Here is a 12,087-nt window from a genome sequence, read left to right as displayed (position 1 = left end):
CGTTCCCGGCACGACCCTGGAGAGATACCGCCGCCGTCGCAGGAACAGCTCAGCAACTATCGGGCTCGTTTGTAAAGTGCTCAACGCTGACTGCAGAGGAGGAGCGAGATTAGGCACCCTGGATAAAGTAGTTTCAGTCCTAAACAGGACGAAGGGGAGGACGGGCAGTGCCCTTTAAACCAGATCTGGGTTTGCACAACAAGTTTAATTTCATGCACACCTGCACAGTTACTCTTTGCGCTGTTCGATGACACTTTTGGTTGCAATAAGCACCCTTTACTACGGTTTGCCTCTGAGGCATTCTCACAAAGTCCACGCGGTGCACCTGCCTCTGGCTCAGCTCCAGCACTCTTCAGAGTGAGCCAAGTTTCTTTCAGAAGTGATGTTTGGGTTTGTAAGTGTTTCCTCAGCGTGCTCGGAAACATGTCAGCACGAAGCATCTTCTTCAGCCTCGCGCTGAAGGCCGTTAACAGACAACAGTTTCTGCAGGTTCTTCTCCAACTCGTGGGTCGTGCTGGTGGTTAGTTATGCTTTTCTCCTCCCACTCACACATTATGTCCCTCTCACTACCAGTTACAGCCTTTCATGTGTCACGCTGTAATAATTCCCACCATCTGGCAACTGTCTGCATACAGAACTGGCTTCCTTTTGAGCAAGGTACTGATACTAAATTAAAAATGGATCCACTACTTCCTGCATGCACAGATGAATTCTGCAGCACACCTGGAACCTGCGCACCATTTGGGAAGCACTGCATTATAGCCGCATGCTTCAGCGCAGCATGGGGAAAGGTATTCTGGGTATTTAAAAGAGCAGCTGCAGGAGAAAGGAAGGATTTTTAAAAAGGAGCTGACAGGTCATTTAGAAGCTTTTCGTTTCCTCCCTCACCTGCTGGGTTCAGCTGTGGTTCACTCCTCACTGAGAGGAGCAATATGTCAACATATAATCCTCACAACCAAACCAAATAAAAAAAGGAAGCGTCTCGGTGTTTTTAAACTCTGTCAGAGATAAAAAAGAAATGCCAATACACGCTAAGAAAACGAAAAAGCTCCAAGTGAGTAATAGCTCACTGCTGAGGGTGTGTGCACAATATGTTGTGGCAGATCCAGAGGGAACATCTTGGAACAAGAATAGCTTCGCACACAGCACCCAGCCCAACTGGCAGGTTAAATTAAATCCTCACGTCCCAGTGACACTGAAACCAGGACTCCACACAAACCAGTAGAACGGCAGAAAACCACACTAGCACTGGGAATGCTTTAGCTGACTCTAACATCAATGGACCCGACTTGAGCAGTTTCGTGGTACTTTTCCGTTGATGGGATTTTTGCAGAAATGTCGGCTAACTGGTCACCTTATTGGTGGAAAAGCTGTACTGAAGCCGTTTCAGCAACGCTACTAAACTGAAACTTGATTCAGACCAGTAGAAAAAATGTCACGTGGCCAGCAGAATCTAAACGTTTGGCCAATGAGGAGCAGCCACATGCTCAGTACATGTCACTGCAATCAAATTATTCATTTATCCTCTTTGGAAAGTTGCTCTGAAGTGCGGTAACATTCAAGGATGTCAGGGCATCACAGAAAATGCTTTTTCCTTTGAAATATTTTACATGCTGGCCGGATTCTGATCCTCGCCTAGAGCTTGTGCTGCATTCAGAATAATAAGGTGCATCGTGTGGAAAGTCTAAATGTGCTCAGTGAACTTCAAAAAATCTCCTCACTAGATTATATTAGTTTTGTGTCGAATGGAAATTTTGCCCTCATGGCAAAGCTCAAGTAATGGAGAGAAATGAGAAACATTCAGAATCATCCTCTGGTGATCGCCGGGTTCTTTATTTTACCCCAGTTTATTCTAAGGAAAAGGCTGGCCGAAGGGATAAGGTACTAGATCTTTATCTATAGTAACAGTATATATCACAATAAACAATATACACCATGAACATGAAGTAAAAATTCAACATTTTAATCTATCCAGGGCGGACGCCCCTCGCCCAGCTGGGATCGGCTCCTGATATGGATGGAAGAGGACGGATGGAGAGATTTTTAAATAAAGACTATTTTTTAAATCGAAGTTTAAAAATCCTGATAATCACCGTGTGAAAGTCTGCGGCAGCACTTTTTAGTTCCTATTGCTCATAATTAAAAAAATGTTTACATCGTTGATCCCTGTAGATATTCGAAAAACACAGTTACGCTGAAGCATTCACCTCAGAGATCCTGCAGTTTGGCGAATGAAACAAAGGCGGCGTTGGCGAGGGCGCGACACGAGTCGATGTCGTAGAGACGATCAGATGTTCAAAGCGAGAGAGAAACGCTGCAAATACAACGAGACCAGGAAAAACAAGCCCGGCCGCCGAGCTTAATGAGCTCTGACTGCACGTTTAGTCCCAGCAGAATCATATCTGCAGCCATTATATACGATTACATTACCAGCGTTTACCCACCCCCCGTTTCATTTTCAGCTAATAATCCATGAAAAACATCTAACGATCTTAGCACAAGTGAGCTAATACCTCATTACAACACTTCCGTTTGTAAAGTGTCCCATTTCTCCGCTCCGTGTTAGCGGGGAAAATAAACTTGGCGAGAGAGCAACACCATTTTTCTCATGAATTATTACCCCATTATAAACATTTGGTATTTAGGCCAGGCCTGCAGCTTTTTGCTTCGGGTACGAATAAAAAAAGCCTTACATTTATCTAGCATCCCTCATGTAGAACCTCCTGGGTTTTAAGTAATTATTCTCCCGCTCATCGGCCCATTAGGCTCGAACAACATCGCTGACTTTGGGTGATCTTGGAGCACGAAGCTTTCTGAGCTTTTATTGCTGCTTCGTGATGGCAGGTTGCAGATGGCGAGAGTGCACTTAACCTCTGCTGATAAACCGCAGCAGATAGCACTCACTTACAAGACAAGGTTATATACAGTAGAGCGGCAGGAACCCATTTGAGTTGATTAATGACTCCACCTCTGACTTGTGTTTTTGTTCTTGGCTCCGTGGGCGTCCTTTTTTAATCTTTTCCAGGAAATACTGACTCAGGACACACAGTTTCACTTTCACACACACAGACTCGGCGCGAGCTGCCGGCGACGGTCGGCCCTGCGGCGATCGTCGGCGAGCTGCTCTAACGCTCTCGGCTCCTGTGTTTGGCTTAATGGCAGAACGACTGGTGACAGTGACCCTTCGTTTGGTTCTCATCTCAGGGCGTAAAACAGTGCAAGTCGGTCAGATATGCACAACACGCACTTTGGTGTTGACAAAGCCGGCACCACTGAAGGTGATGATTAAAAAAATGTATTCTTAATTAAGCAAGGAGCTGCTGCGGCTCGGGTTAACAACATCAAACCTTCACGTTAGTAATTCTTACACCGAGCGTTTAAATGTGATGCCAAAGGGTCCTTTACAAACATCACATACAAGGTTTATATATCAGTAAAACTAATATAAACATGTTTATTATGAGTATTACTCTTGAACTAAAAAAACAAACTTGCATTCATGAAACACTTCATTGGGTACGCCAGCCTGGACCGATGTTCAGCACATCAAAAGGTGCAGTGAACTCGTCGCCATGTTCAAGAATCCTCTCCAGTGTGAGAGGATTCGAGCTTAATGAAGTGTTATTCATCTGGAAGCAGCCAACACAAGATGGTACGCTGTGGCCACAGAGGGACAGACAGCACTCAGGGAGGCTGTGGAGTTTAAACAATGCTCAGTTGGTACTAAGAGGCCTAAAGTAGGGATGCAACGATACCAATCTTTTCAAACCGATACGATACCGATACTTGGATCTGAGTACTTGCCGATAAAGAATACAAAAACCGATACTTCTACCACACACACACACACAAATGCAATGAATTGGAAGACAGGTTTTATTTTATTCTCTGCCGATAAAAAATTTAATCTTAATAAAAATGACCACAAAAAAATTTCAAGTGAAAAACAAGCACTTCTGTTAAATTATTGCAAAGTCTCCACATTGTAATTTAACAAAAGATCACTGAACTATTGGCACTGTCTCGAGCTTTCGGAATAATAAATAAACACTTCTGTTTGGAATAAAATAAATACAAATTAGGTTTGAGAATAAAATAAACTTTTAAATTGTTGCAGAGTGTCCATATTGTAAACAAAAAAACAAAATAACGAAAGTATTTGGCGTTGACGAATAAACTCATCTGCCCGTGGATCATCAGTGTGCCGTTAAACCGAGGACTGACATCGCGCACACACTGCTGTCTTTACCTCTTCAGAAAGTTTTGGCACCATTATCTCCCTGATGTGTGGGCGCTTGGGAATTTCATATCGCAGCTCGAGTACGAGTAAGCTGAGAAGACGATGCAATCCTATGTTTTCCACGACCGGCATTGGCTGGTCATCCAGAGCGATAAAATGAGTCAGAGCCTCCGTTATTTTAACTGCCCGTGGATTTTCTCTTGACATTTTCCATCGCTTTTCCAAAACCTGAGTTAAAGTTGTTGCGGTCCACACTGCTGACATTTTGTTTAGCCTAGCTACAGCAGCCTCCAGTTTCTCTTTTTTTATCTGGAGCTTCCAGTCTGACTCGCCTAACCCTGTGCCTGTTTAGTGCGGGATGTCCCCCTAGTGGCCAATCTAAAAAACTACAACAGAAATGGCAAGCCACCCTCTGATTAATGAAATAAGTTGGTATCGGTTCATGGTATCGGTTAACTTTTATGAGTATGAGTACAAACATATTTTACAGTATCGGCCCCGATACCCGATACCAGTATCGGTATCGGTGCATCCCTAGCCTAAAGTATGCCAAGAAAATATCCCCACCCATCACACCAGCAGCAACCTGAAGTGTTGATGTACAGCAGCATGGATTCAAACTCTGACCCTACCATCTGACCTTTGCAGCAGAAATGGCGCCTCATCAGACCAGGCAACGTGTTTCCATCTTCCACTGTTCAGTTCTGGTGAGTCTATTTAAATGATCCTTGTCTGACAGCAGCACCTTTGGTGGTCTTCTGCTGCTGTGGCTCATCAGCGTCAAAGTTCACAGACGCTCTTCTGCATACTTTGGTTGTAACGAGTGCTTATTTGAGCCACTCGAAGCAGTCAGTCTATTGTTCTGTGACCTCTGACACCAGCGAGGTATTTTCACCCAGAGAACTGCATCTCACTGCATATTTGCTCTCTTTCAGACTTTCTCTGTAAACTCGAGAGTCGCTTGTGTGGCAAAATCCCAGCAGTTTCCGTTTGCATGTAGCTGAGATGCTGTACAGGAAAAGGCTTGTTTGGGGCTGCGTGTCGATGCTCACAGCCGTATTCATGAGGCGAGATCTCGTCTGAGGCAAACCGGCCTCGCTTTAAGACCGTGTTACTCTTTTCAGTGTAGACAGAACTTTTCATACTCAGCAGCGGCTTTGTTGTATTTTATTATCTTTAGAAAAAGAAACCATATAACCTTTACTGCACCAGTTAGAGTCTTACAGCAAAGCACGACTCCGAGAGCACTTTGACTACTCAAAATAAAGTATATATCCAAACATATGGTCGTGTATGAACATTGTTTGCAGGGACTTCTGAGTCATTTTGTGGTGTCTACAATAATAACCGTATTACTGCAGGGTTTTTACCTTACAATATAAAGCACCTTCAGGCGGCTGTTGCTGTGATTTGGAGCTGTATAAATAAAATTGAACAGAAGTGAGAAGTAAACTGTGTGAACAGTGTTTGGAGCTAAGAACAGGATGTGACTGTTGCTTAATCTCGATAGAATGACTGCAGCTCTTAGACTTCATGAAACCCTGGAGTGCACATGCTGGACGTGCTGGACGTGACGGGCTGTAAGCGGCACTATTTTACTGACGACGACTGACGGTGGTTCAGGCGGTGCAGCCGGCAGCTTATGAGGTTCTGAGAGAATTATGAACAAAACCACATCAATTCATTTCAGAGTATCAAACATCTGCAACAAATATGAAACGTCACAGTGAGCTGAAGAAGCAGTGTGGAATAACTGCTGAGTTACTGATAACAACAAGGAAGGTTGATTAATTAGCGTGACATGAAGCATTTTTGCTTTCGTTTTCACATTTCAACTTTACATCTTCATCTTCTCACTTTAATACTTTCCAGGAAATCCAAACTACAAGCAAACCCAGTCCTCGTTTCCATCTTTTTAATGCATCCACAAACAAAAGTTCATATCGCTTCCACAGGAATTTAGAGGGTAAGTAGCAGCTAGGTGCACTTTGTTAATTGATTATCAGAAAATGTGATCAACCAAGGCATCTCAGAGTCTACAGGCCTCATTAACAGGTTCAATTTTACGGCAGCACAATTAGAAAAAGACTGAGCATGTATGGCTGTTTGAAAGAGTTGCAGGAAGCCTCTTCTCTCTAAGAAGAACACAGCAGCACGGCGTAGGTTTGCAAAGCTGCATCTGAACAAAGCTCAGGACTCCTGGAAAGATGAGACCACAGTGGAGATGTTTGTTCATCACACACAGCAGCACATCTGGAAGTGGGATGATGATCTGAGTGGGTTGTGTGTCCCACAGCTGAAGCTTGGACCAAACTGTTTCATCAAACAGGACGATGATCCAAGCACAGCAGCAGGTCTGCAACAGAAGAACTGAAGAAGGAAAGAACGGAGCTGCTGCAGAGCTCAGAGAGCTGTGCATGAATGAATGCTTTGCATTGCAAACCTCACTGAGCTGAAGCAACGCTGTACAGAAGAGTGGGCCAAAACTCCTCCACAGTGAGAGACTGATGAGGTCAGAAACCATCACTGCAACTTTCTTAAGCAGGTTCTACAAGCTGCTGAATCACAGGATCCACTCGGCTTTTTGCAGGACTGCATTCAAATATAAACACCAAACCAAAGCGTGCGAGTCTCAGTGAACGCTTTCAGGCTGGAAATATCAGAGGGAAAGCTGAACACGCGAGCTGCATCGCTAGCAGAGAGAACAGGATGATCTCCTGCTAATGAGCTGCTTTCCGGTCTGTCGTTCATCACCTGTGGATCTGCCACAGCTGCCTAACCTCTCTCCGACTCCTTTTCATCTCTCGGCTTCCTGTCGTCAGTGTTGAAGGAAATGGGTGTGGTCTCGCACCCGGAGAGTGGGCTGCGAATTCCCTCATCGTCCACCAAAGGCTGTTCCACGATTACACATCCTGTAATGAATAATTTACCTTTTCCTAATCAGCCAGTAAGCTGCTCCATTTAAACACTGGCTTCCTCTTACAGCAGTGATTAGAGCAGGGAGTCAACGTGAGGAAGGGAGATTAGAGGGAAATTAAGAGCGGGCTGTTGCGAGCAGTGCCGTCCCGCCGAACGGCGCCGCTATGTTAGCGCTGCTCACAATTGCACGACCAAATGTCATCGACACACACAAATGGCTTCTGACAAACAACTTTAGATCTTTAAAAATCAAAGTAAACGCTGTCCTTTGAGAGCGTCTTTCATGGATGCATTCGGGTCTCAAGCAGAGCTTTTAAGGTGCATTCAGCTGTGTGGATGCTGTGAAAACATGAGTTTGGACATGAAAGCTTTTTAAAAGCACCGATCTGACTCAATTTACAGCAGACTGACTGGCAGCACTTTCCTCAGCACCGGGCCGTCGCCAACACAGCCTCCACCGATGCCACTCAATCTGAAGGCACGCAGGCTGGGATGAGAGTGTTTCACTCTAAATTATTTCTCAGTGCTGATGCACAGAGAAAAGTGCAGTTTTTTACCCTCCAGAGAATACTTGAGGCTGGATACTTTTGACGACTTGGAGAAAGTATTCATCCCGTCTTCCTTGAGGTGTCCCATGATGTTTGGGAGTATGGGGATATGGATCCAGCTGTTACAAGGTATTCAGTCCCTGTGCAACTGTAATGAGGCTTTGGCTTATACATCTTCTTCCTGGTGGGCAGTGGGCTTCGCCCTGGCTGCTCTTTGTCTTAACTTTATGAACAGAATGCAGGATTATGGTCACGGCTGGACTGGGACAAAAAATCGGCCCAGGCATTTTGACTCGAGACCGGTCCACCGGGTAAAAAATAAAATAAAAACAAATGCTGTTGTGACAGTGATGTTCAGTCTTGTTGGTATATGTATGATTTCTATACATTTTACATCAGATAAAAACTTTGGTTGTAAGACTCAGATAATTATTTTTTTAAAAGCGAGACATTTTAAATGAGAATAAGAAAGAAAAGTATTTCTTTGTGCCCCCCTCCCCCTGTTAATGCCCTACCTGCCCCCCTGGCAGCACTTTGCTAGACCCGCCCCTGCACAGTTACCAGCTGTCAGCTACTTAGAAAAGGATCCTGGTGTTATTCGTCTCTCAGAAACAGTTCATAACTTCAACTCATTCCTGTCACCTAAAAGGTAAACCTGTTTCTCCATCACCTGTTCATCTCTGATGATCCAGTAAGGACATCTCCTGGTTTCATCTTCATGTTTCCCTCTCACCACATATCCAAACCCACACCATGACCAGCAGCTTTACAGCTGTGGCTCCAGCAAACATCAGCTGATACTAGAAAGTAATATTAAATAAATTCTAACAACAGCTGATCAAGCTTAAACGTGCTGCTGTTGTTTAGCGCGACATCCGCTGGTTTCCTCTTTCTGGCGCAAAGTGGGCGATAAACAAACAAGAGAGACGATCAGCTGATCATTGATCAGTTTTCATGATTGAAGTAGCAACAGGAGAGGGAGGGGGGAGGATGAGAGAAGAAGAGGCAGCTTTGTGTCTTTTCCATTGTAGCTGAAGTTCAGGACAGATCGCGTTCCTTTTCAGCTCAATACGAAACGTCGCCGGCCCGGCGGCCGCCTCGGGTCTCTCCTCCTCCTTCCTCCCCTTCCCTCATCCACCTGCTGGCCTCTGTGGAAGCTCAACCATAGCCACCACCAAACATCAACAACATGTTGTTGTTTTACAAAAACAACAACAACAAAAAACACCATCAGCCCATAAAAACGAAAAATCACCATCGGCCCACCGGGCAAATGCCCAGCAGCAAATGCCCGGTGGGCCGATGGCCAGTCCAGCTATGATTATGGTGGACCTGCTGGCTTCCTCGGGTGATGACCTCCAAGTCATACCGTTAGAGTTAATGCGTTCAAATTTATGGCGGTGGTTTTCTGATGGAGAAGGTTGAACGCCCACTCCGGGCTGAGTGCTGCCTCAAATATCTTGGGGTCTTGTCCACAACTGTGAGACGAGTTTAGCAAGACTGACAGATGCATTGGTGCGGTGTCTGCAGTGATGTGGAGGCTATGTGGAGGGCACAGCCGTTACTGGACCGAGGTTGGCTGAAAACGATGCCTGAAGGACCTGGTCGCTCCGAAGGTCAGGTGTCTCAGACGTGTCCCAAAGAAACGAGATGACGGGGTAAACTCAGGCCATGCTGGACATTTATTTGTCCCTCTAGGGAAATCGCATGAATTTCCATACACCACCATGGAACAAACACACCACCACAAAAGTGCACAATGCATGCAAAGGTTTTCATCGCACCTGAGGAATCTTTTGGTGAGACCAGCTGGGCAACCCATATGTTGCACATGGCTTGAGGTTTCGAGTAAGGAGACGATCACGCTGCGCAGGTATAAAAGAAGAGTCAGATAGATGCCTCTCATCACTCGTCTGTAGATTCAGACTCAGTAATGCAGCTTCCAAGAAAATGTACTGCATTTCCAAAACAGTGATGATACAGAAGACATTCAATGAAAGTACAGCAGAACATGTTTGGAGTCCAGACTGAAGGGCAAAAGGTTTCTAGGCAATCAGTCCAGGAGTCCGACCCTACAGTACTTACACTCAGGCTGGATCAGCTCTCCATGAATGAAAGTGGGACGATCGTTGCCTCCTAAAATTAATGGACAGGTCCTTTTCAGTTTTGAGGACAAAGTTTAATATTAATATTGGCTTGCTTGGTAACACCTAACAGGTGTGTATAACAGGTGTGTATAACAGGTGTGTATAACAGGTGCCATCAGTAAAGGGAAGTCTAGTATATCCGCTTGGACCGCTGTGCCAGCAAGCAGAGGAAAATGGATGGGAGGAACAGCCTGTCCTCAGCTGATGTTCAAAACCGAGTCCGTTCATCTCCAACTTCTAGACTTGACAATTGTAATTCTTTATTATCTGGTTATTAAAAGCTCTTGAAAGCAAGTACAGGATTTGACCCCACAGATTATTTTTTATCCTCTCCAGGAAAAGACAGTAAAAATATATTCTCCAGTAATTCGCCAAAAGTTCAACATATCTGACAAATTAGCAAAGAAACATCTTACTGTAAGGCAGCAGGATTTAAGCTGCTTATAAGAAATTAGATTTCTCGACTCTTCTTAACTACAGTGCTGCAAATCTATAACCAAGCTCATCAGCCTGAAAAGAAGCAATTTAAATGAAACCTACATGAATCAATAAAAGACTCGAGGTTTAAATTTTGCAATGAGTCTCCTACACGCTCACCATGCAACTCATCAAACGCACCAGTTATCTATTTATATCCCATTAAATCCCCAATCTATTAGGTAAGAGTGTGGTTAAATATAGACACAAGTGAGTGAGACATCTTTGTATGCATGCAGCAGAGCTCAAACACAGCGCGCACATTAGCACAAAGTAGTGGATTTGAGCAAACTGAAACAGCAGGAAGCAGCATCTCTGAACACCCGGCGGCCACATCAGGGGGGGCTGATATCAGGAGGGGCTCTACAGAGATAAAGCAGCAAGGGAAGCAAGCATGTCTGCTATTTGTGGGAAACTGGACGCAAAATCTATCATTTATTGATTAAAAAGAACAGTCCAGGAAATACGCTGAACGGACAGAAAACAGCCTTTTGAACGCGTCTTCGTTTGAATGCCTGAACCAGAAGCTTCACTGCAAACACAAGCAGAAACCTGAACGGTACACCTGGGAAAGGACGCCTCAGGCTGCTCCAAGTGCTCAAGGAGTCAGCGTGAACTTTGAAACCAGCTAAGAGCTTAAAAAACAAGCAAACAGGGAAGTATGAAGATTTCCAGCTGAGCCAGAAAACGATCAGAACAAACCGAGATGTGAGTGAGACGAGCCAGAAAACCAACGGTTTGATGGACGTGAATAATTCTCCCATAAACGCCACAGGGGGGAAGAAAAAGTAGACTAGCAGACCAGAACCGCTATCAGACAATATTTATTCATGCAACATGTGTCAGTGATATGAAAAACGAGTTCCTTTTATAACAACGGAGAGATTTCGGAGGTACTTCAGGGTCTTTAAAACCCTCCACCTGTCCTTGAAATACGATCGATGTTCTGGATCAAAGTAAAACTTCGTTGAAAAGAAGACATTTAAACAACATTTAGATTTCATTAGAAAGGGAAAGGTGAAAAATCATCTTTGAAAGCAGTCTAGAAAAAAACTGTTGTGTCTAAATGTGGTTTGTTAGTGAGAGCAAAATCCCCTCAAACGTCACAGATGACCAGCAGACCAGAGCGAGACCGTCGTACTCTTACGCGAGCACTAACCATTACGCCACCATGTTGAACAACAGGAGGTTCATAAACAATAACTATAAGCTCGTACAGACAGGCTTACCATGCAAGATCTCGCCTGCGTGCTAGGTGTAATCCACAAATGTTCAACAGGGCTGGAAATTTGTGGATTACAGACATGCAGAAGTTTAACGTTATCCTGCTTTATCCAGTCCACGATGACAGAGCTCTGTTGTGCGTTTGAGATCATTGTGTTGACCGTGTCCAAGTTTCAACCATCTAGATGTTGATCTGAGGTGAAGTTGAAGAATTTGGAGGTAGTCCTGGTTCTTCATCACTCCATCCACTTTATCCAGGTCATCGTGATGCTACCACCACCATGCTTCACAGCTGGTGCAGTGTTCTCAGGCTTCACCTTTACTCCTCCAAACAAATCCCCTTGTCTTTGTGGCCAAACGGCTCCATCTTTGTCTCGTCCGACCATCAAACATTTCTCCAGAAGTCGTCTGGTTCATCCACATAGGCAGCTGCAAATTTCAGTTGAGCTTGAAGGTGTTGATTTTGGAGCAGGAGCTTATTTTTTGGTCACCACCCTCTCTGTCCATAGAGTCGAGAAACTGTGGGCGGTGA

General features: G+C 44.7%; 1 protein-coding gene across 3 annotated transcripts in view; it reads right to left on the bottom strand.

The window, feature by feature from the left end:
• Positions 1-12,087, bottom strand: part of immp2l (inner mitochondrial membrane peptidase subunit 2) — a 215,565-nt gene that overhangs the window by 64,089 nt on the left and 139,389 nt on the right. The gene's annotated exons all lie outside the window — the stretch shown is intronic.

The sequence above is a fragment of the Astatotilapia calliptera genome, chromosome 7 (assembly GCF_964374335.1).
Source record: "Astatotilapia calliptera chromosome 7, fAstCal68.1, whole genome shotgun sequence".
NCBI classification, from domain to species: Eukaryota; Metazoa; Chordata; class Actinopteri; order Cichliformes; family Cichlidae; genus Astatotilapia; species Astatotilapia calliptera.
Note: the sequence above shows the minus strand (reverse complement) of the source record. Positions and strands in the feature narration are given on the sequence as shown.